The sequence below is a fragment of the Calypte anna genome, chromosome 3 (assembly GCF_003957555.1).
Source record: "Calypte anna isolate BGI_N300 chromosome 3, bCalAnn1_v1.p, whole genome shotgun sequence".
Lineage (NCBI taxonomy): Eukaryota > Metazoa > Chordata > Aves > Apodiformes > Trochilidae > Calypte > Calypte anna.
In genome coordinates this window covers 96950287-96975015 of record NC_044246.1, presented here as the reverse complement: position 1 = coordinate 96975015, position 24729 = coordinate 96950287, and the positions used below count along the sequence as shown (strand labels likewise).

Genomic DNA, 24729 nt, shown 5'->3' with positions numbered 1-24729 from the left:
CTTGCATGGACTCATTCCCTTTTGTGTACCCTGGTCTCAAGTCTCATGAAGAAATGTCTGCCTGTGTGACTATTTGTGGACATAGTTTTTAAAGTATCTTCTCTATCCCATTTGACTGCGGAAGATGATTGAGAAATAGAGAAGTCACAAAATTTTAGTTTTAAACAAGAAATGCAGTAGAAAGTAATTGAGAGAAGTGTTGCTTAGCCTTCTTTTTCACTCCTTTGTTTATATGTGCTTTTTGATTATTTGTGTTTCTTTCCCAATAATTCCCTCTAGCTTTCTGTTGCATATATAGCTATCCCCCTCTCTTGGTATCCCAGTAGCAACCAACATTAAGAACATATAACATATAATTTCCTTGGATGAAGGCAGGAGTATACCTCCATTAACAGCTGGAGAATTTAACAGCAAACAACAATAACAGCCATTTTAGAATTCTCTATAGCTTATTGTAACCTCAAGTCACATGGAGAGAATTTATCCCCATGGGAAAAGTATTTTACTGCAGGCCCTTTCTCATAAATTTTGGGCCATTTTTTTAAAAAGACCTGAGCAGCTGCAACTCTCATCATCTTTGACTGATTTTAAAAAACCCAAGAACCATACGTGGTAGCTTTTGACCTCTTAATTTACTTATCAAATGGAAGCTAAGCTCTCTTTAAAATATGGCATAATGATTATAATAGGAGTTTATAAAAAATAATTCTAAGTTAGAATTATGTAAGAATCTCTAGTTTCTGACTTCAGATATTATCTGTGTTTCGTACTGAGTTCTGTATCAGAGGACATAAAACTGGGAATGGCATTATATGAAGAGGAATTTGTCCTGAATAAATCAAAACTAATATAAGTTCAGAGAGTAAAATGAAATCGTTGGTTTACTTTTTCTGGTCACAAGAACAATATTTCCCCCAGTAAGGTATTTATTTTACACAGGGATTCACTTTACTACTCACCCACACCAAAAGACATATCCTTGAAATGTTTCCAAGAAAAGCAGGTGTACAAATGATTCTTGCTAAAGGCTTCATACCATCAGCTTTCACCGTGTAAACTATGTTCTCTCAATGAGCCTAAGCACGTGATACTGGGCATAACAGTGATACTGGGACTCACTTGGGCTGGCAAAACTGAATAAAAATCAGGCTGATCACTTGATTGGGAATTGTTCCAATTTTATTTGGATTAAAATCAACTTTCTCTGAAATGTTCCCCTCTGTTCTCTATCTATCCCCCTGAATCCTCTTCCTTCTGAAAAAAACAAAAACAACCCCCCCCCAAAAAAAAACAAAAAAGAGAGTAATAATTGTATTGCTTATTTCATTATACTAAAAGGTCCAAAGAAATTTTTTTGTGATTGACTCTTTTTAAATGATTATTTTTAGGGTTTTTTATTATTATTTATTTTAAGTACCTCAGTGGTGGTACTTTAATGGAAAAGCCAGTTCATCTCCATAAAGCACTGATTTTTTTAGGTGACTAAGTCTGCAAGGTTCAGATGTTGTCTTAAAACTAAGTTACACTACTCTTTGTGGACTCTGGGTTATTCCACTATTGGCTTAACTCTAGGAGTTTTCCATACTGTCTTAAGCCCTAAAGTTGCAGTCTCTTTTGCTGTAGCCCACTCTATGCCTTCCAGAGATAGCTGCACCTGTTTGCTGTGGTATCCATGTAACTGGAAACATTCTGCAATCTAGCAAGATGAAAGCCGCAATATAAATGTAAATTGTTATTATTATTCAGCATATTAGCCCAATATTAAAATTGGGTTGCATTTTCAAAATATAATATGGGAGAGAGACTTATAAAACCCATGGCATTTGTTAACAGGATTTTATATTTAGACCTAACAGACAACTTCAAAAACTACCTCACAATATGTGTGCATTCTGCAAGTAAAAAATATGTCATGAAAGTGACTTATGATATGTGAAGCCTAGTGAGCTTGGAAAAGAGGTATCTGTGGACAATGCTTCTCACTAATTTTAACCCACCCCAAATCCTTCTTCTTTGAGGTTTTATGCAGCCCTGAAAGTAATTCAAGAATAAGAGCACTTCAAGACTTGAAAAAGGACAATAACTCAGACCCATAACAAAGTCTGAAGTGGGAAACAGATGCAAACTTTACCTGTTTGCGTGACAAAGTTGGGGGCAATATGGAAGAAGCGAGCAATCAATACACACACTTGTTCTGGTGGCGGCCTCAAGATGTTACTCATGGCACTTCTCGGACACCATGGTGCTGGTAACATCTCCATGCTTTCTGACTTCTCTAGAAATTTGCCATCAGCAGATCCTAAATGAGGAGAAAAAAAAGGAATCTTTCAACAAATATCAGGTTCTGATCACCACGGTCTTCAGTAGATTTTGACCATTTGGAATCGTCAGAGGAAAAGTAGCTTTGTTTCGTGAACTGTTACAAACCTGTTTGAATAAGCATAGTACTATTAAGCTCTTGTGCAGGCCCCAAAGGGCCCAAGCATCCCTACTAGTCCTGCCTGACCTCCCTCATCTTGCCCATGGACCCAGCAAGTCATGGAGCCTCATCCCTTAACAGTGTAGGCCCTTGCCCTCATGGTGGGTACTATGAGACCTACCCTTTCCATGAAACCAAACATTTTTCCAAGAGTTCTTCACATGTTCTTTCAAGCCCTGCAGAACACTACAGCCAACCTCCAAAGCATGGGTATAGCCCTGCATGTTTCTCTAACACCCCCTGCACCCACCACAACCTCTGCTATATGAGATATGGGGCCTTTTTGGTCAGATAGATGTGTCTAATATTTGTTGCGTACATCTTATTTGCTCCTGGTTTTGGGTGCTAGCTTTAGACTAACTCATCCCTGAAAAGGGTGACCCTCACCTTCAGAACACAGCTCTATGCTGAAGCATGGAATGCATGAGGAGTAGCATATAATAACTTTTTAAATAAAGGAAGAAAATGCAAATGAAAAACAGACATCATCCCACAGCACTGCTATAGCACTAGCAGTGCTTCTAGCACTGGTGTTTACTGATTGTTCCTGATTGTTTATGTCATCAAACAGGTCTGTGTCTAAGACTCAGGGGTGAGTGGCAACACTGTTCAAAAAAGATGAGAAACCTTGAGGCCTTGTATCTTTTGGGGCTTACTTACATGCCTTAGTACCTAGTTGCACTTAAGTTCCAGTTCCAGAATTAAGTGACATGGATCATGTTCAAAGTGAACAGCCACAGTGTTCTTCATGTGCTTCAGTCTTTTGTGGATGTGCAGTGGTAATGGATGTGTTGCAATGCTTCAGTTCAGGGTATTTTTGTGTAGATCCAGATGTGCAGCCAAGCATGAATGTTGTTTAACATGTGACAGAATAAAATTAGTGCTTGATAGATATTGATTCTGCACCCTTACCTGATAGCTGGTGTTAGTGGGGCTATAAAGCCCCCTACAGACTGCAGTAATTGCTGTCTTCTCACTGTTCATACAGGAGGGAGGTGTGTTCCTCATATATCAACATGGTCTTAAGAGAGTATAACATATAATGAAGCAAATCAGTGCCTCCCACTGCAGAAACACCCAGATTGGCCTGAAGCTACCAGAGAGCCACCAGGCAAGGCATAGGACTTGTTTCAGTGTGAGCAAATACTGGAAGTAGAAATACTGTGACTGGCATGGCTCTCTAGTGAGTAAACCTTACTGAGCAACCACCCCAATGCAGCAATAAAGCTTTCACTCTGCAGCTGACATATTTGGATGGTGCTGTACACCTTCTATGAACCAGCTGCAGGCAATGCTAGTGCCATTTCAGTGTGCAGGAGAGTACCAGTAGGTATGCTTTACTGGTTTCGTCTGGGATGCGGTTAATTTTCTTCATAGTATGCTATCTGGTGTTATGTTTTTGCATTTGTGATGAAAAAAGTGTTTATAACACTCCGATGTTTTAAGTATTGCTGAGCAGTGCTTGCACAGTATCATGGCATCCCCTAGTAGCAAGGAGATGAGAGAGGATACAGGTGGGACAGCTGGCCCTGACTGACCAAAGGGATATTCCCTGCCACAGGATGTCATGCTCAGTAGTAATAGTGAGGAAGGAAGTTTGCCCTGTCTCTAAGGAGACAGCCAATTTTTACAGATGTAACTGTGTACTCAAAATATTGGGAGCAAAAGGTTACTATAGCCTTGTATATTAATGCATAATTAATCCATGCTGTCAGGCTGCTAATCTTTCATGTTTGGGAAGACACTTTTTTGACCCATCATAACTCTATAGCTGTGAATATTTGAATTTTGTCTTCATTTATCAGCTCATTCCATTTCCCTTCCATGGCAAGAGAGGCAATATTCATTGTCAAGGAGACAATAGTTCCCATCTATGGGATGGGAGAACAATTTTTGTGCAATAGTATGTTTCCTAAGGAGTGAAATAAGTAGCAAGATTGAAATAATTGCTTACAAGTTTGTTGTGTGTTGAAAGATATAAAAAATTTACTTCAAATTTATGATAGGAAAAATTAAATGTTGGTTTTCAAAATATAGTCTACTACTTACCTAAATAATGTGAAAACTCTGCTATTAACTCTGAAGTGCTCCTGTGTTATAAAAGAAAAAGATTTTTCCCAGATTTCTTCAGTTAGAGACTCCTCAGAGTCTCCTCCTCTCTTTCCTCAGAGCTGAAAGAAGTGTGATCAGGTCATCCAGAATGTCCCTGAAGCTGGCAGAACAGGGAAAAGAAGGCTGAAGATATACTGCAATGATCTGAGTCTGCAACCAGCCTGATACAGTTTTGAATAGCTTTGAGTCTTCTTTAAACTATGTCTGAGACCACGCTATGCTCTTATATCAGGGAGACATAAATAACTTACTGCTTTCTCAGCTGAATTTGAGGATTTTTATTAAAAGAAAGATGAATATGAAAAAGAAGTATAGTTACTACTCTTAAAAATATAGAGAATATATATTCAACTCTTTGTTAGATGTACAGTATTATCACATTGATGCCCTGAGATTGGTATCCTATAGTGTGATATGGACACAGAGTGAACAGTGGTAACTGCACAGATAGCTGTATGAAGAGACAAGATAGGAGGAGAATCAGGACAAAGGAAGTATTATTATTCCCTTGTTACAAAGGCTGATCAAATGAGAAGTTTTGTGTCATGATGAAGGTTTCTGTATAGTCTGAGGATGGCATCTGGGGATCCTGGTTCTGCCCCCCAGCCTCACCACCACACCCCTGACTGATGGGGAACAGTAAGTGGGGACTGCAGCTCCCTGCCCCATCACTCAGCATTGCAGACCATGCATGCCCTTCACATAACAGGCATCAAAATTTTGAACAGATGTAAAACTAAGTTCTTCTATATTTTTATTTATTTATGTATTTCTAGTGGACCCATTACTTCAGCTTGGTAACCATGTATATATGGTTAACATTTCCTGGAGGGTGACATTGTTAAATGGAGTTGGGGCTAGGAAGAGAGGTTGTGATGGCCCTGTGTATTCTTGTCTCTAAGATTGAAACATGGGTAGCAGAAACTAAATTTTCTCCTCTGAAAGTGCTTCCAAAGGTAACTTTTAACAATTAACAAGGTGTGACTGGAGCAGCGCTGGCTGAATTTTGGAGGGGGATAGCCCAGTACGTGGATTCTGTAATATACAGCTCAGTTCAAATAGGCATAATTTACATTTCAGTACTGTTAGCTCTTTCAAAGCTGATTTAGAGTTCATTAGAAAAATGCACTGTGCTATGAAGATCATGACAGGATACTGTGTGAGACATGTCCCTGTAAGGTCCAAGGAGACAAGTTAAATATAGTCTTAGAGCTTTGTCAGAAGTTGGAATGACATGGAGGAGGAGCCTGATGGTCCTGGGTAGGGAAAATGTGAATACAGTTTAAGTATCTGTATAATTTTCTATGAATTCCACAGTTGCTCCAAGAGATCTGAGCTCTCAGTCGTTTCTGGTGTCCCCGAGTACACCAGAAGTGTTGAGACAGTCTTATCCTCTCTGCCCTCATTTCGTATCAACCTATTTTGCATTAAACTAATATAGTAATCAACTATGTATCAGTTACTGAGCAAACAGAATATTAATCAGAAGCCATTGAGGAACTGGAGGGAATGGCTGCCTGTCTGGCACTGCTCGGTGTGCCAGCCCTCTGTTCCAGCTCAGCCCAACAGCCCAGTGTTATTCACGGGTCTCAGCGGTGATCAGGGGACAGTTCCAAACCCACCAGAGCCATCTTGTGGCATTTTGAGCAGAAGCTGGGCTTACAGATGGAGCTGAAATGTTCTGCTGCTCCTCTGCAAGATGTCACATGTTTTGTGAAGCTTTTTCAAATTTAATATGGAAAGCTGATTTCTGAATTTTTAAATGTTCGATTATTCCTTATATTGAAAAACAGATAATGTCAGGGTTAAAATTAATACAGATTACTTATTTGGCATTGGAAGCTTACCTGAAATTGTAGGTAAGGTAATGAAATATCATAAATGCACTCACGTAGTTTTAATATTTGACTTCCCATATTTCTTCGCCCTTAACAAGGATTGAGACAGTTTTGAAGCCTGAATTACTTTCTCAAATCAACAGGACATTCTTGAAGAACATAGTACACTGCTGGCATAATTTTGGAAAGACTTCCCTGTATTCCCAATGCAAATCTTTCTGAGCAAACCTGGGTTCATTTCATAATGCTGTCTACTTTGTACCTCAAAAGCCAGGTGTCTAGGATAAAAATGGGAAAACCTTTTTATTAGTAGTTGTGAAAAATGAGGTTTTACATTGATTCAAACAAGGGGGCTAAGAAGTTTGAGTCTGAACAGCAATTTTCCAAGTTGTAGACACACTAGAAACAAAATGAGAATGGTAGATCTCTGTTAGCTCTGTACCAGCAGTAATTTAGACTATAGTAAGTGATCATTTGAACCAAGGAATCTTGTCACAGCCCAAGTTAATTTTTGAAGGCATAAGAGTACAATTAAAGCCTTGCTATTCTTAGGAGTATTTTCTCTGTTCTGTCTCATCACTAACGCTTGGACCTCTGCTTCATGCTTCATGCTATGACATGCCTGCAACTGTTTCCTGGCACATTAAAGTTGTTAGCCTCTGCTCTCACCTTCTGGGTGCCACATCTTGTCTGCAGACATCTTCCTTTGTTTTTCTCACTTGCACACTACTGATAAGATTGTGCAACTTTGCACCTAAGTATTTATCTCCAAGAAAATTGTATTGTGTCTGCAGTGTGCTCAGATTTGCTTGGATAAGAGATAAAACTCTGTATTTATGACATAAGAGTTCCATATAATGACACATCAAATCAGCATTGTAAGAGCTTCATTTCCTATGTTCCTTAGGTTAGTAGAACATACTCAAATGGAAGACTTTTTGCATGCATTAGAGAAGTGTTAAAATCTAAACACATTACCATGGTATAGAAGTTATTCAATTTATACTTATTTTTTTAAATTATATGGGAAGCAGCCCAAGGATTGTAGTGTAGCAGCTGTCCTAAACTCTGTCAGATAATTGCATTTGGAGAACACAGAATTTTAAGCACTTTGATGTAAGAATCTTGTGGACCAGAATTTGTTTTGGAACTGTATTTTGTCAAGGTTTAATGCTGGGCTGGAAATAAAACAAATAAATTTATTAACCCCTCTCCTTTCCCAAAAAAGGGAAAGCGAATAAGGGAGAGAGAATTATAGGCTGCAAATTAAACTACACAGCTTTAATAAAACAACTATGAAAATGAAAATAAGGAAATATATACAAATATATTCAAAACCAATATCATGCCCCCTTTTCCCTTTCCACTTCCAGTAATGCCCACAGCACCTTGGAGCCTGTAGGGCAGGCCCTGGGAAAATGATGGATTTGACTCCTGAACTGAGCAGCAGTCAGGGACTAGATTCAGTAATGCATGGATTCAGGAACACACAGATTGGCATCAAGGGCAGAAGAATGGATGGAGTCCTCCCCGGACACTTGGGATCCTTCAGCTTTATACTGAGTATGAGCAGTACATCATGTAATACTTCAGTCAATTTTTGAGTCACCTGTGCAATCCACTCCTCCTCACAGGAGGGTCACAGGTGTGACCACTTTTCCTCCCTTTTGTTTCCAGAGCATAAGATGTTTAGAAGAACCAAGCAGTGTCATTTTTTCCTATTGGAATACATATAAAAAAGAACCATTGGTTCTGCAAACCATTCTCCAGCAGTAACTATAAACACTGAACGTTATCAGTCCTACGAGCAGACACTGACTGAAAAACATGCTGTTAATTTCAGAAAGTGTAGCTGCTTAGAAGAGACTTAACTGAGAGTAAAATTACTAAAAAAAAATTGGTTCTGTCTGGGTTCCAACCAGGTCATATTCTTTGCTGTGCTTGTGAGTTGAGATGACATGAAAAGCCTCAGCGATGTAAAAAGTGGAATTTGCCTTAGCATTCCTTAGAGACTGGTGCTAAAAGACATGTGCAGGTTGATTTGCCTCTTCTACAATTTAGATATCTACATTTAATCTCAGTGCCTTAGGCCTCCTTGGTAGTCAGTGGCATAAAGAGTATGAGCTCAGATCAAATCTTCTGTATTACAAAACTCTCCTTTGGGTCAATGAGTACTGGCATTCTCAGAAAACTCAGAGGTGTACTGCTTGGTGTAGAAGGCTGCTGAATACTTGGCTTTATGTGTCAGTAGTACATTTTCTTCAATCTTTTGAAAGCTACTGCTACATATTTAGAGGAATGATTTTCATGAAAATCAGTGGCTCTAACAGGCATTGCTTTTGGCAATACCAGGAAAAATACTGAGAACTGAAAGCAGTGAACAAAACATTTTTTTGACATGGTCTCTGCTTTATCTCTTCTGTGTATAGAGACTGGTAAGTTGATTACTTGCTACCTTACCATTTTTATGTAAATTTACACTGATTAAAAGGCTAACCATCACAGCCATCTTTAGTTAAGTGTTCTAGTCATACTGATATTTGTGCTTGGACCACTCTCTCATGCACATACATAAATGTGTAAGGACTACCTTTATTTACAACGTGACCAAATAAAATGCAAAAACTGTTCTTGTGGCATCATTATGAAAAGAAAAGCTTCTGCTGATAATTGTTTCTATTAAGATCTGTACATTTTCTTCATTTATGGTACCAAGAACTGCTCAGGGAAGGAAGTACGCCTTTTAAACAGTTTGTAAACTGCTTGTTCTGTTGCTTAAATTGACTTCTAACACTATTAGTTTATGAGGAAATGGGGCTTAGCTTCTTGGATTGTTCTTGTTCTCATTGAACATTTACAGCTTGGTTAAGATTTCTGTAGTAAACAAACTATATTTTGTGCCATGAGAACAAAGCAGTAAAGAGTAGTGCATTGCACACAGATCTGGAGATAGAAACATAAAGTTAATATCAGAAAATGAGAGTATGGGAAACCAGTTGCCTCCTCTGTCTAGTGTGCAATCAGTGTAAGAGTCTCTATGATGGGCAATTACCTTAATTGCCTGCCTAAAGCAGCAGCGAGTTGCATGATCAGTCCAGTGCACAAGATTATACACTCCCTACTACTTGATGAAGAAATTCAGTCTGCATTGATAGCTATCATGTAATTCCAGCATACTGCTTTTAAGCCTGCTAAGAAGCAAAAAAAAGTAGTAAGGAAAAAAAGTAGTAAGACAACCTAGTTAGAAAGTAATGAAAAAAATATTTAGATCTTCATAAAATTTCTCAGGCTAAAAGGGGCCTCAAAAGATCATCTGCTCCAAGCTTCTGTGCGGAAGGGAGCCTTGATGAGATAATCTATCACCCTGCCCTACTGCATCTTGAAAACAAGTATCAAAAATGCAAATCCTGAATTCCGATTGAAGTTAGTGTAGCACAGAGTAAGGATATAGTGACTCCTCAGAATCAGATTGTAAAAGCTTTCTCTTTCTGCTGAAAAATCGCAGACATATTCTTTTATTTACATCAGTTTTATTTTACTGATTTGGCTCTGGTTTATTTGAAATAGTTGGAAAAAATGTCATACTTAACATCATTTATAATGCAGGATATCCCTTTCTAGTTGTGATATTTCTAGCAAAATTAAATCATGAGCATTCCTAATCCTTTGTTTCAGTCTGTGCTGTTTAGTAATCTGCGAGGGAAGAAAGCCAAATAAACAGCTGGCATGTTTTAGCAGTTACTACTAGCTTCTTTCTTGGCTGTCTCTGGCAAATAGGAGGGATTGCCTGGTGAATTCAAACGCGGGGCTGAGTGCCACACATTCTCATCTTATACTTTGCCTCTGCTGTTACACTGAGCAGTTCTGGCACAAAGGAACTCTAGAAGCTATGTGGTTGCTCATTGAAAGGAGAGAGCAAGCCTTCTCTGAGGCTTACCTCAAACTGTGAAGCTAACTCCTAATGAAGATTGTCACAAACCTTTGCAATTCTGTTTCTAGTGTGGGGTCTGTTTCCCTGGCCATAGTTACTGAAAGAAATACATGCCAACATTTATACATTGAATTAATTAACACCAATGAACGGCACATGATTCATTTCATAATGCTGCTTCAATTTGAGAGTATTGTATCTCACTTCATTCCTATTCTTCTGTTACGGTGTCTCAACTTGTTGCATCTTCACTCAAGTAGAAGCTACTATTGAGTTACACAATGCTGTGAAATCAACAGCACTATATGAGAAGCAAGCTGTTACTCTGAATTTGTAATGAGTTGTATTTATTAGTTCGTAAAATTTACACAAATTGCCTAACTGGTTCCCGTAAAAAGGAGAATTTTTTTTTTAGTAGATGTTTGCATGTTTGCGTAATGGTTAGAATGTGGAAGTTCCATATCTCACTGTGACTTCTGTTTTGGGCTTACGAGGTTTACCAAAGCCTGAATGTGACCTATGGTGTCTTTAGTTCCATTTAGCTGTGTCTGTATTTAATTAGTTATGGCAAACTTTTTCAAGTAGCATTTCTTAGTTCTAGAAAGTTGTTTTTATTTTTAAAATCCTGTTTGTAATGCACTGTGATCTTTGGTTTCTATGTCCAACTACCATAAAATTTTCAGTCCTCCTGACTTTACTAACTTAAATCACACATTTAAATATGTTTTTTCTCTATGTCTTTGTCAGTCTGGTTTAACTGTCCATTCCTTCATACATATCCTGTCTTCACTTTGTTTTATAAACTTCCTAATTCATCAAGTTAGCTGCAATTGCACTTCAGAATAATAAAAAAATAATGCATAGATATATATGTAATTTTCATAGTAATTTTCTATGTAAAAATTTTAAAGACCTCTGCAATAATTTTTAAGTTTTATAATGGTTATCTAAAACCTCTCAGGTCAAAGTGTTAGAACCCTTATTCACATGTCTATGAACAAAAACTTTTAATCTTTACCTTTGTTTACACATACACACACTATGAAAATATTGGTTTCTGCAGCCAATGCTCAGATTCCATCTTATTTCAGAGCTCCCTCTTCTTTTTTTCCGCTAATCCATGCTCTTCTAAAGTCTTTTACCCCAAAATCTCTTTACCCATCCCTCAAGCCCTCTGGTAAATGTGGTAAGTCAGTCATCTGACTTTTCTTCTGATGGTGATAAATTTAGTTCCCTGCTTAATTAAAATGTATAAATACAGTATCTTTCTGAATGCTGGGATACAGGCCATCCAATACTAGAATTGCACATTTCTTTTCACTGAGTGATACCTTTTTACTTATTCTGGTGTCACTCTTCATTTCATTAATTTTTCATTTTCAGCCTCCAGGAAACTTCTCTCTGATTCTGGCACGTTTCCCTCTTTCTCCCTAGTGAACATACTTGAGACAAAGAAATCTCTTCGCTTTGCAGCACTCTGTGCCTCATCTGTCATCAACTTGCCTTCATCCATCATGCCAAGAGATTATAGTCTCCCTCAAAATCCTCCTGATCCTTATCTATTTGTAAAACCTTTTGTTTGTCTTTCTATTATTGACTAGAATGGTTTTAAAATTTTAACATTTTCCTACTGTGGTGCTTTTTGTTTTTACTGTTTTAGCAGGTACACGGTTCCATTATAGCAATAATAGTATTTGACTATTGTTTTTAAGCACAATCTTGGTAGGAAAAAGAAAACTAATAGTCAACAATGCAGAATGCTTTAGGACTTTATCCTTCTGTAGATTTTACACAAAACATGCATTGACTTTTCTGCAGTAGCAGAAGGCTTGCCTTTTTTTTTAAAAAAAACAAAGAAGTCAGAGTGTACATAACACACAGTTTGCTATAGTGGCAGAGACAGAAGCTCAACCATTGTGATTGCCTTAGCTGTGCTAAATGTCATGGCTTCCACTGGTTTGTATCAGTTGAACTTACTGCTTGCCATGATATTTTATGGACCCAGTGAAATAAAAAATGTGTTATGTGACCAGAGTTCAATGAGGTGCAGATTGCCAGCTATGCATGTTAGCTACTAAAGATAACAAAAGAAAGATGGGTTGTGTGTTTCCTGACTGTGAATAGCAGCCAGTTCTGTTAAATTATCTGCCTCTGAAAGAATGTCCAATAACAACTGAATGTTAGTAATTTAAATGAAGAAGCAAGATAAACCATTGGATTTCAGGTTTGTTCAAAAACTTTTAACATCAACCAGCTGAATTCTGCTACTACAATGTGATACAGTGTACCAGTCTGGATGTGATTTTGTGTACTGCGTGTAATAGATGAGCAGTTTGAGGTTAATGTATAAATTGTAAGTATGAAACTAAAAGTGTAAACCTATTTTCTGTAGCTTCTCAAGAGTCACATGAGAGGGCTTCAGCAGCCCTTATAAGATGGTGTAGCATTCTCTTCTCTACAAAGAATACCTGAGCTGAGCACTTCCAAAAGAAGGCAACCTTTAACTAATATTAAATTAGTTATATCTGGCTGTTTAATAAACATTATTATTTTTGTTAATTTTACTATCTCGGTGGTATCTTGGTCTCGTCCTGTGGACAAAGATGTCAGTGCCTACCATCAGTTAGGGTAAACAAATAAAGATTGAAATATAGGCCTTACTGTAAAGAATTAGGACTGAGTAGGTGCCATATAACATAAGGAAAGAACATTGCTGGTGAAGTGGAAGCAGCCTGGAAGATGTTTGTGGTCAGTGTTTCAAACAGTGATCACAGTGATACCTGCTAACTAATCTTTGTCAAGGTTTTGCTTGGGCATGACTGAGAATAATAAACTCAAGGAGCAGAGATGTACATTTAGACAGCTTTGCAAATAGTAATGGAAACAGTAACCTGTGAAAGAACCCAGAGGAAATTGCAGAGGGTGTTAGACAACAGAGCAGTTGCATGGTGGAGACTTGTATTTATAATTCAGAACTTTTCTTTCCAGGTAAAAATACTCTATATGACACTGGCTTAAAATTTCTTTTTATCTTCTAAATCTTACATGTCTGAATACTCATTATCACTGTTATGTAATATTGTTTTGATTAACTGATACATCATTAACTTGAATTTTTGCAATTCTGATCTGATATTTTTTTTCTCAAATCTCTTAGCTACCGAGTTATGTTCTCAGATAACCCATTCTTTTGTTTAAGAATATACTGAGTTGTACTGAAATATATTTCTAATGTATGTAAATATATATTGCAATACATAAATATAATATGTATAGTTAATCTCACCCTCAAAGTGAACTAACAATTTCTAAGCCTACCTAATATCACATTCAGTATTCACCTAATGTTTCCAAAATGGACATTTTCCTAAAAATATGCTATCTCCATATATAAAATTACAGCATCACAGAATAGTTACAGCTGGAAGGGACTATTGGAGATATAGCCCAATCTACCTGCTCAAAGGAGGGTAAGTTAGAGCAGGTTTCTCAGAGCTGTGTCTAGATGGACTTTGAATATTGCATATGTGGACACTCCACAAGTGTCTGGCCCACCTCTTCCCATCAGTCTGGCCAACCAGTCTCCCAGATCATGCTCATGGAAAAAAAAAACTTAAGAAATTCTAGTGTTTAATTGGAATTTCCCGTATTCTGCCCATTGTTTGTTCCTATTGCTTCTTTTCTTGTTACTGGGTATCACTGGAAATAGTCTGGTTCCCTCTTCTTTAGACATCCCCGTCAGGCATTTATACACACTGATAAGATCGGGCTGTGCCTTCTTTTCCCCAGGTTAAACAGTCCTAACTCTCTGAGCCTGTGCTTATATGAAAGATGCTTCAGACCCTTCATCACCTTTTGGGACATCCATGCCCCTCTTGTATTGAGTAGTCCAAAACTGGACTCAAAACTGCAGGAGTGGACTCACCAATGCTGAGCAGAGGAAAAGGATCTCTCCGGTAATCTTCTGGCAAAAGTGGGAGTAGGAGTGAGTAGGATACAGTCCCACAAATGAACCTTACCCCAGCTTCACATGATCACACTTACCCCAAGAGCCCTTGGATAAGAAATTATTGTATTAATTATATGTTTTAAAACCTGACATCTTCTTAACAGTATCACGATGTGGCTATTTTTTTGACTTAATGAGAATTGGAATTTAAATCACTCTTTCTCTCACCTTAGGAAACCAGGTGCCACCACCGTGTACCCTTATTCTGGGTCAAGATTTTAGCTTTTAATATGTAAAAAAGCATCCTTAAATGACACTGAAAGAGTGACTGGTCCAAAACTATATCTGCAAGAAAAAGCAGAGGCATCTGGCATGAGAGCTGGGAGCATGTGGAGGGATGAGCAATGCTGGAGTGTGGCTGGGTGACATCCTCCAGTGAGGCAGTCAGAGTTGGCAGGTGCTTGGGGCGACTGTCTCTTGCTCCATGCTAGGTGGTGAGCACAGCAGTGGTGCCTACTCACTGCTTTCACAGGTTCAGTCATACTTTTAGCATGACTGCTGGAGGAAGGCCAAACAGAAACAGATGGGTAGGGAATGATGTGTGTGAATATAGATGGTGGAAATGGCATAAGCCTTCATGCAGAGGAGCCTAGAGTACAGCTAAATAGTGTTTCATAAAACTTACTTTTTTAGCAGTTGAATGTGCTGAGAATCTGTCCTTTTCCACTGTGAAGTGTGTCCTAGCCTTGCAAGTAGATAGAGTACAGGCGATAAGAACAGATGCAACTGTTCAATATTGAATCGTACCAATCAATGTACAGGGAATTTCAGTGTGAGTTGTAATGGTCTTGTCCTGCTTTTTATGGTAACATTTGGAAGAGCTTATTTAGCTTAGAGGACCGTAAGTGGAGAAAAGTGGGATATAATTGTTGGGAGCAGATAAGGAGAGAATTACAAGGAATGGTGAGAGATAAGTTGAGAATAAAAGAGATTTTTGTCTTTGAAGTACATAAGTTAACAGTCATGGTTCCAGGTGTGGATGTAGAAGGAATGATCTCCCCAATGTACTTACAGTTTGAGTTTGCATCACTTTATGTATAAAACTGTGTTCATTAAAATTGTCCTCAGATTTGTCACTAAATACTTGAAGGCCTTCCACAGACTATAGTGAGGCAGAGGAAGAGGGTGAATGCACATATGTACTGTGAATTGCACATTAGATCACTGGGAATTTGATAGGTTCTGGTGTTCATAGAATCATAGAATCATAGAATCAGATGGAAAGGACCTCTGAGATGATCATGTCCAATCCTTGATCCACTACCACACTGGTTACCAGACTGTGGCACTGAGTGCCTCCTCTTAAAAACCTCCAGGGATGGAGAATCTACTGCCTCCCTGTTGATACAGTCTGGTGAGGAATGGTAGCAGGTTTTGTCCTGTCACAGCCACCTGGTTTCAGCTAGCCAGTGCATTGGTTCCACAGTGCTCTGTGATGAGTGTGATGGTGGGTTTATCAGACTCAAACTGCTTTCCAGCAGGCTATCTTCCAGGGTTTAAGAGAACCTGCATCTCTAATGGGACAGGGTCAGAGGAAGGTATACCATCTCTTTAGTGCCACTATTAAATTTGGCCTAGAACCAGAAAGGTGGTCTTTCACAGTTTGATTAGTGACTTATTTAAGAGATATGGTGAATATGCAATTGCTAATTGTGGATAGCCAATGTTGTTCAGACACATTGACCCTAACTTTGGGGGTGGTAAATCTCTTCCTGCTTATGCTTCAGTGGGGCCTCTACCTCTTCATACCACAAATACCTGATTGTCATACAAAAAAAGTCAGAGGCAGGTGAATCACCAGAGTGGACAAGGCGCTTCATGCAAGGTCCAGTAGTGGTTCAGGGCTTTGGATGTGCAGAATACAAGGGGGAGATGCACCAAGTGCTTCGAAGGCCTTGGTAAAGGATACAAAAGAACTTATGGCACAGATACCATTGCTGGTTTTGCTTCATTCTTAGTCACCAGGTGCTCTAAAAATGCCTGAGACAGACACATATGGGATATTCCCATCTGGGAAGCAGTCTTCATACTGATGTAACCAAGGAGGTCTCCCAGCTGAATATACATGAGCCAGAAACAAGAAAAGTTCTTGTAATTGAAATATTGCAAAGTTTTTTATCTCTTGTACTATGGAAAAGTAAGTCTCATAAAAATGCTATTGCATAAGGTAAGGTAACTGGTCTACCTCCATGAAAGGATTTTCAGTTGAGTGAGAAAGGAAGCCAAAAAGCTGTAAAGCAAGGGGTGCATTCCTCTCTTGTGTTGAGGTAGTTAGACATCTCTTATGCCAGATCAGTTTTGCATATAGGCCTGGATGTTTGAAAAGGACATTGCTTTTTTTCTTATCAGACTTTGAACGTTTGGATGGTAGACTAGTATGTTTTCTACACTAGGAGTTACTGAATTGAGATCTGCTTTTCTGTAAGGTATATTGACCAATGCTACAATATACTATAGTTAGCCTGGCTTTTAAAGCTGCTCTTTTTTTTGTAACAGAGAAAAAGAAGAAAAAAACCTTTGCCTGAGTCTGGTATTAACTATACCAGTGCACATTATTTCAACATGAAAGACCCCTTATATACTTGTGATTCAAGATAAGCTGAGCTCTTGTACAAATTAAGATTTCTGGTTTAAATTTAGCTTCTTAGCTCTTTAAAAATACATTTTTTCTTTTTTTTTTTTTTTTGTTTTTCTGTAGACAGTGAGAACAATGGAATGAGTTCTCTCAGTGACAACAAAACAAGGTGAAAAGGGCAATAAAGCCTTCTGTTCTGTCCTATGTGTCTGTGGTACATTGCTGCCTAAGACAATAATGAAGGAAACTTGTACTAGCGAAGCAAGTATACATTACCAGCATCTTATTATCACAAGGAAAATAAAACCTTAAATATGTTCTCATCATTACACCTTGCATTATTGGACTACTGAAAATACACTTCAAGTATTTTGATTCCTAGTTTACCTCACAAATGTTAATTGTAAATATGTTCTTAAAATTGGTGTAGAGTCTAGTAGTTTACTTCACATATTTTCTTCCTCGGTGCTGATCAGCAGTGAAAGTTTGTAGTACATGTATTTGTACCTGAATGTGCATAATAGACTATGTTTGATAAACTAGTCCATAGAGTAAAAACTGTACAAACTGATGACTTAGGGATGCAATTTACATTGTCTTTCATAACTACTGACAGACACATTGGGCTATTTGTATATTTGCTTAGTGCTGAATTTATTTTTGGCATATTGGCAATATTTAATACCATTATATGAGGTGTCACAATTCATGTAATTGTTACAAACAGCAAGAATGCTGGATACAGTTTTATTAGTGGTGGTAATAACAAAGGAAATAGCCCACACCAAATGAGTACAAAGACCCAGAATAATAACTCAGTGAATGATTCCTAAAACATACTATCCTGGAGCAATTAAACAACCCACATCCCCCTTCAAAGAAAATAAAAGCATCAGACAAAGAAAGGCAGAGCAAGAGCCTTAGAATTTAACAGTGTGATGGTCAGGGGTTTATTCCCTGAAGAAGATGATTAGACTTTCAGAACATACCCAAATTAAACTCTGGAGTGATGCCAATATTGCAGAGTCCTTAAGAGAGTTCAAAGCTGTAGCCCAGTAGCTTTCACCTTTGCTGTGCTGTGTCTCCTCTTCAGATCTTGCTGTGGTGATGTTAGCTGCTTAATTCCCCAGCGAAACACTGAGATCTAACCCACAGGAATAATTTAAAATGCATATTATCTATCTGATATGGATTATCTGACTTTCCTGAGTAGCACTGTTTTATCTTATATCCTTGAATAACATGGTGGTGAGCATACTAAATATAAATATCTAGTCAGAGAAGAGCAGTTTTACTCACTTATTTTTTTTCCTTCTGAAAGAGATACTTGCAAGCTCTCTGTTCAAAAATAATTCCTGAAAGTTCTCGAATTAGTTTTAGAAAAATCACCACTGTATCTTGGACCTAAGAAATGCTTCTCAATAAGACATGAGAAGGTTTGTTAAGGAAGTTAGGTGGATAAAGTGAGAAAAATAAAGAATTATTTTACAGTCCTTCTTACTTGAATTCTTGTTGTCTACATGGTACTGTTTATTTATAAGACTGCGTATTGCTGACCAAAGTTGTATCCCTGTTAATGTTAGGCCACTATTCTAAAATGTCCTCAAATGACATTAATTTGGAGAAATTTAGATAAAATATAAAGACAGATAATTTCTTCATCCCTAATCCTTCAAGGTTTTTTTTTAATTAGCAAATGATTTGTAAATGGAAAATCATACTCCAATATATACGCTACACTTTACTTATGCTTAGAGCACTTGTTTTTGAAATACTGGTAAGCTTATCAGTATTAGTCTCTCAGAAAATTGTGACTTGCTTTTCAGATTTTACCTTAGAACACAGTTTTGTGGATAGTTGGGGTGCTTAGATCTGATTTGAATGAACAGCCTTAGTTATGCACATCTCCTGTTAAATTATGCAAGTCTTGACCTGTAGCTGGGTTTCACATGACAGGGGGTTGCACAGATGAAGCATCCTTGCAGGGCCAGATATTCATGCACAGCTGAAACTGGACACTCACCAGCAAAGGTCTTGTGATCCAATGCTGGAACATCTTGACATGTCTAACTCACACTTAAATCAATGGGCCTGATAGATGCTGAATAAAGGCTATTGTCTTGAAATTGGTACAAGACATGAAAACATCAATATGAATCTTTTAATGTCAATTCTTTTTATTGTGTTTATAATACTATTTTTTTCAAGATTTGGCAAGTATGTACACGCTTAATTTACTACCATAAGCAGTAGTAAATTAACAGTCTGTTTAACAGACACGCTCAAGTTGATTTGTAGGTAATTGCAGATGGAAGCCTTTGAGTGTATTTCACCTCTGTAAAAATGGCACAGTCACAGAACTGAGTCCACCATATTGTTGTACAAGTTGTCATTATAATTGCCATTTCCGAATCTTGTTACAATACAAGTCACAAGCAGTGGATTGAACATATGACATTTTCTCACTGCTGTTCTAGGTGTTTTTTCACTGCAGCCAGAATGTATTATCAGAGACGGGCAGATGCCAAGCATTGAAAAGTGAACGTAATTAATTTTTTGTCACAAAAGAAGAAAACTTGGCATATGATTAACCTAGAATTATGTAATAAACTAGTTTAATATTACCTCAAAATAATTATGATTACTGAACACATAATCACTCTCATTCATTTTTCGTTATTGCACATTCTAATGTTTCTCCATAATATGTTAAGATAAATTGATGCCTTTTAAAAATATGTATTTGCAAACAGTAAACAAGTGGTATTTTGGAGTACTTGTGGTACATGTTTGAGATAAAGCTTAAAATATATATAAATTGTGTAATGTTTTAGCTAATGAGAAATTAGACTGATTTAAATGTATTTTGCCTTTTAACTGTAGTCATATTAAAAAAACCACACATACTGTGCAATGATAGTCGTCTTTATTGTCACCAGGGATTGAATTAGAGGCCTAACAAAGCACAAAATAAATGAAGAGGGGGGGGAGTGAGTGAGCATTTAGAACTTGAGATAAAATGCATAAGACAGTGATCCAGCATCCTTTAAAAATCACTGGAAGTGTTCCTTTTGACTTTGGTGAGAACTGGATCAGGACAGTGAACAGGCATCAGCTGTGGCAAACTTGTTTTTATGGAGCAGTCATGAAGAGTGAGGCAGCTTCCATGCTGCAAAGGGGATTCTAACAGTAGTCTCATTAACTAATATGAGTGGCTGATGGCATAGAAGAAAGAGAAATGGGAAGACTGAGAAGAACAAAGAGTGTACTTTATATAAAACAAAGATGTACTGAGTAAAAAAAAAAGGAAAAGGAGTTCAGAGTTTACTGGGAGAAAACACAGAAAAACAGGGCAAAGAGAGAGGGGTAAAAAAGATGGTAAAAAATGACGTGCAGTATAAAGAATTTTACTGGAAAGGGAGCTAGATAGTAGAGGTAAACCAAAGGACTGCAGAAAGTTGAAAAACAGATATGGTACCTCCTTTCCTGCCAGCAGCAACACCTCTGGAACTTTGATTTCCAGAACAGATGAGTGAAAACAGCTCTGGCAAGGGATTCACAAATCATCTCACAAAAGGTAGGAGAAGAAATCTGGGACATGTTGACTTGTGGAGATAGGTATGAAATTGGAAGGAAGATTTCATACAGCACCAAAAAAATTCCTGTTGGTGTATTTTTAAATGTGTGAAATTCTAAGTTTTTTTCTTACAAACTGGCAAAAATCATGTGCTCGCTTGGGATCTCCAGTTGCTTAGCTTGTTAAAAAAAATGGAGAAAACATTGACCAGAAGCACTCTGTAGATGAGCTTTCAAGCTTGCTTTTCAAGAACTTCAAGCTTGCTTTTAACTCCACTAACACTTCAAGGCATTATATGTGACATCTCTGTGAACAAAGATTGGTAACTGCTACTGACACAAAAGCCAAAATTTGTCCTTGCTGTATCTACAGTGACTGCTACCAGAGACAAATTTCTCCCTGTATTCTTAACTCAGGCATTCAGTGAAATTCAGTTTTTCCTGACATTATTGGCTTTGCTGATAGAAATGGTTGATATTACCAATCCCATAGGTCTTATTCCCCATTTGTTTCTATAACTATTAAAGCCTGTGCCAAGATTTATGGATAATTTGAGGATTAAATATAAACTGTTCAGTGCATTATTTCAGGTTTCGTAACTATAGAAATGTTGAAAAATAAGAATGATTTGGCAATGTCAATTAAGAGCAGCTAGGAGTTAGGACCACCACCACTCCCAGGAGAAATTAATAGTGGACTATGTAGCTATAGTTGTCTCTGGAACTGCTAACTAGACCCAATTAAAAGCAGAGCATTTGTTCTCAGTGACAGCACCTTTCCAGTCTGCATAAGGTGCAGAAGTGAGGTGAGGTGAGGTGAGGTGAAAAAATAAAACAGAATTTTCTGAATTTAATTTCAACTTACAAATCTAAAAAAATGGTAAAATCTAAATCTAAAAGATGGTAAAAAAAAATGTTTTTAATAAATTTAACAATTTGTTTCCTTGAAAAAGACTTAATCATGGAGTCAACTTATGTGCAGCTCAGATTGACTCCTATAATCTGACTGCTGGGACCTAGAGAAAGTCTGTTAGATGCAGGCTGTTTTAAGTTGTAAATTGTCTTTCACTATCTAAAGAATATAATACAAATTTTACAGCTTTGATTTCAAATTCCCCATGTTGTATGGTTAAAACAAGGTCCATAATCTAGAACTCCTGAGAGTCATCTGCCTCTTTTCTTTTTTTCTTTTTTTCTTTTCTAGGCTTTCACATCGTGAGATTCAGTCATCTATTCAAATACAAATCTGTGATATGTCATATTCAGATATCACTGTACAGAACAGGCAGGTAGTTATGAAGCTTATCCAGTCTCATTAATTTCACCAAAAACTGATGCTAACATCAGTTAGCCTTGCTTGGGCATAGTAACAGTGGTCAGAATGACTCAAACTTGAATAGTAGTTGGCTGATGAGTAAAGCTGACAGAAAACAAATATTCGTGTCTTTATGGAACTACCTATGTATCAGAATCACTTTTCTCAAAAAAAATTTCTCTAAAAGAAATTTTTGTCAAAGGAATTATCAGTGTTACATTATGGTCCACTTAAAAGAGAATATTTATCTCTTGAGGCATTTTGTCTGGAAGCAGCACAGTACTGCTTTGTGTCCATGTGCAGCACCATTGTCTCTCAGAGAAGTCAGAGATCAGGAATTTCATTATACATTTTTCCTCTAGGCACCAGTGTCCTTGTCTGAACTATATCTTCCATTGTGCCTTGCAGTTATGGCAGACGTGTGATGCCTTAAAGCTGTTTATCCAGATGACAGAAAAATATGGGTGGGTTTTGGTTTAATGAATACAAACCAAAGTACATAATGTTGTCATCCAGAGCACCCGTAAGTCTTATGAAGAGCACAACGTTTCTAACAGCTGTGGATTAGGCTTCTTTTACTATCTTTCTTACTGTCCCTCTCCAAAATCTCTCCAGTAACTTCAGAGATATGTTACAATTTCTTTGGATGGTGCTTTTCACAATTACTACTACATTTGCTACATTTTTATGGACTGTAATATAAAATACCAAATTATGATGCTCTGGGTGCCAGGTGCCACTCCCCATCTCAGCCAGAGCACTTGGTTTGTCCGCAAGGTATATTATTCCTGTATGTAAAATAGACTTGCCAGTAGAAGTGAAAAGATGGCCTTACAAACAAAGCTCCAGAAGAAGTTTGTAATGGACACAGAAAAAAAAAAAAGTGTATAGGTGTAAATCTCCAATTGTAACTCTGTCAGTAAAGAAGACATGCTTTGATAAAGAAATTGAGTACACAGTGTTGAAACATACAAGTTTATTATAAGTTATTTAAATGTGTAGTATTTATGATCCTATCTTTGTAATTTTAAATAACTGTAAATTGTCAGTTCCTAACCTGAGTTTACTGTTACCTGAGAGTCACAAGTCTCATAGAATCTGCAGTGTTGGAAAGGACCCATCAGGATCATGGAGTCCAACTCCTGTCTCCGTGTAGGGCACCCCCAGAATCACACCATGTGCCTGAGAACATCATCTAAACAGTTCTTGAACTCAGGCAGGCTTGGTGCTGTGACCACTTCCCTGGGGTGCTTGTTCTACTGCTCAATTGTCCTCTGGGTTATTATGTCCAGTTCTGGGCCCCTCAGTTCAGGACAAGGAACTCCTTGAAAGAGTGCAGTGGAGAACCTCCAAGATGATTAAGGGAGTGGAACATCTCTCTTATGAGGAAAGGCTGAGGGAGCTGGGTCTCTTCAGCTTGGAGAAGAGGAGAATGAGGGGTGACCTCACTGATGTTTATAAATATGTAAAGGAAGAGAGCCAGGAGGATGGTGCCAGGTTCTTCTCAATTATGCCCAATGATAGGACAGGAGGCAGCACATATAGGCGTGAGCATAGGAGGTTCCATGTAAATGTGAGGACAGATTTTATGCAAAACCCACCTGGATGCATTCCTACATGACCTCCTGTAGGTGACCCTGCTCCGGGGGAGGGCTGGGGGGTTGGACTCAATGATCTTTCGAATTCCCTTCCAACCCCTAAATTTCTGTGATTCTATGATTCCTTTTTGGGAAAAAAACTGAAAACTTTTTGCCATTATTCTCGTGAAGATGGATGTAAATTTGAAAAACCAAAAGCTGCCAGGAAAATAGTTTTTTTAGCAAATAGATATAGATATTCACATAATACTTTTATCTTTGGTTATTAAAAACATTTTAACATTATAATTGCAAGGCATCCATGTTTTTTGTGTGTTGGTTAAAAATCATACTATCAAATAGCTTGTTTTCTCAATAGCCACTCCAGAAATTTTCAAATACCTTTGAATTTTTTAATACAGAAAAAGGCCTATTAAGCATTTCAAAAAGATTACTAGATTAGGCTGTCAAGTCAAATCACCAGTATCCATTTATACTTCCTTTTACTCAGACATATCTTGCAAGAAAATGTAAAGCAATTTTAATTTGCATATTCTGGAGTGTCTGGAGTTGCTGAAAAGTTTAATTATGAAGTAAGTGCATTTTTAATATCTCAGATGATGCCATTTGGTTTGGAGTAATGGTCTTTACTGTAATAATCTATAGTTCCTGGCTTTAAATAAAATGAAGTTTTCAGTCCAGAGTCTAATAGAACAATTGCTGTTAACCCAAAACAACAAAAAAATAGGTATTAATGACTGAAAGGACTGCACACCTAAATTTAATTCCATATGAAGTCTACTCAGTTTCATCTGTTTTCTTTGTATCTAAACATTCACTTTGTTTTCCATGACTGCTGATCTTGTAGTTTCAAGTTTTCTGGTAGAATTTATGCACAAGTTTAATCTATGAAACCAGGGCTGGCAGATAAATGTGAAAAAAACAAACAAAACAAAGCAAAAAAAAAGGTTTCTAGACACTTGGACATATTGCATTTCTAGATGAATTTTTGAGCCTATAGTGAACGTAATATATTGGGAGGCCAGCTTGTGTGCCAGTGAAAATCACAAAAGGTCTTGTTGGAGTATCTGCAGTGTCTGAACGTATTCCTTAATGATTTGAATGACTAAATAAATGTTCTGATATTAATTATTTATTAAAGAAATTCACTGTTTACTGGTGCTCTTTAGCTGTATATGCAAACATATGTGTAATATACGTTAGAGCAGAAAGTACGATACGGAACTCCTTAGCAAGTATGGACTTCATTAGGGTAGCTAAGTGGTAAGTGGGATTTCTTAGTAAAGGCTACCTGAT

At 37.5% G+C, this 24729-nt stretch overlaps 1 protein-coding gene across 1 annotated transcript in view; it reads left to right on the top strand.

Moving 5' to 3' along the window:
- MYT1L (myelin transcription factor 1 like) overlaps window positions 1-24729 on the top strand; it is a 297370-nt gene that overhangs the window by 118699 nt on the left and 153942 nt on the right.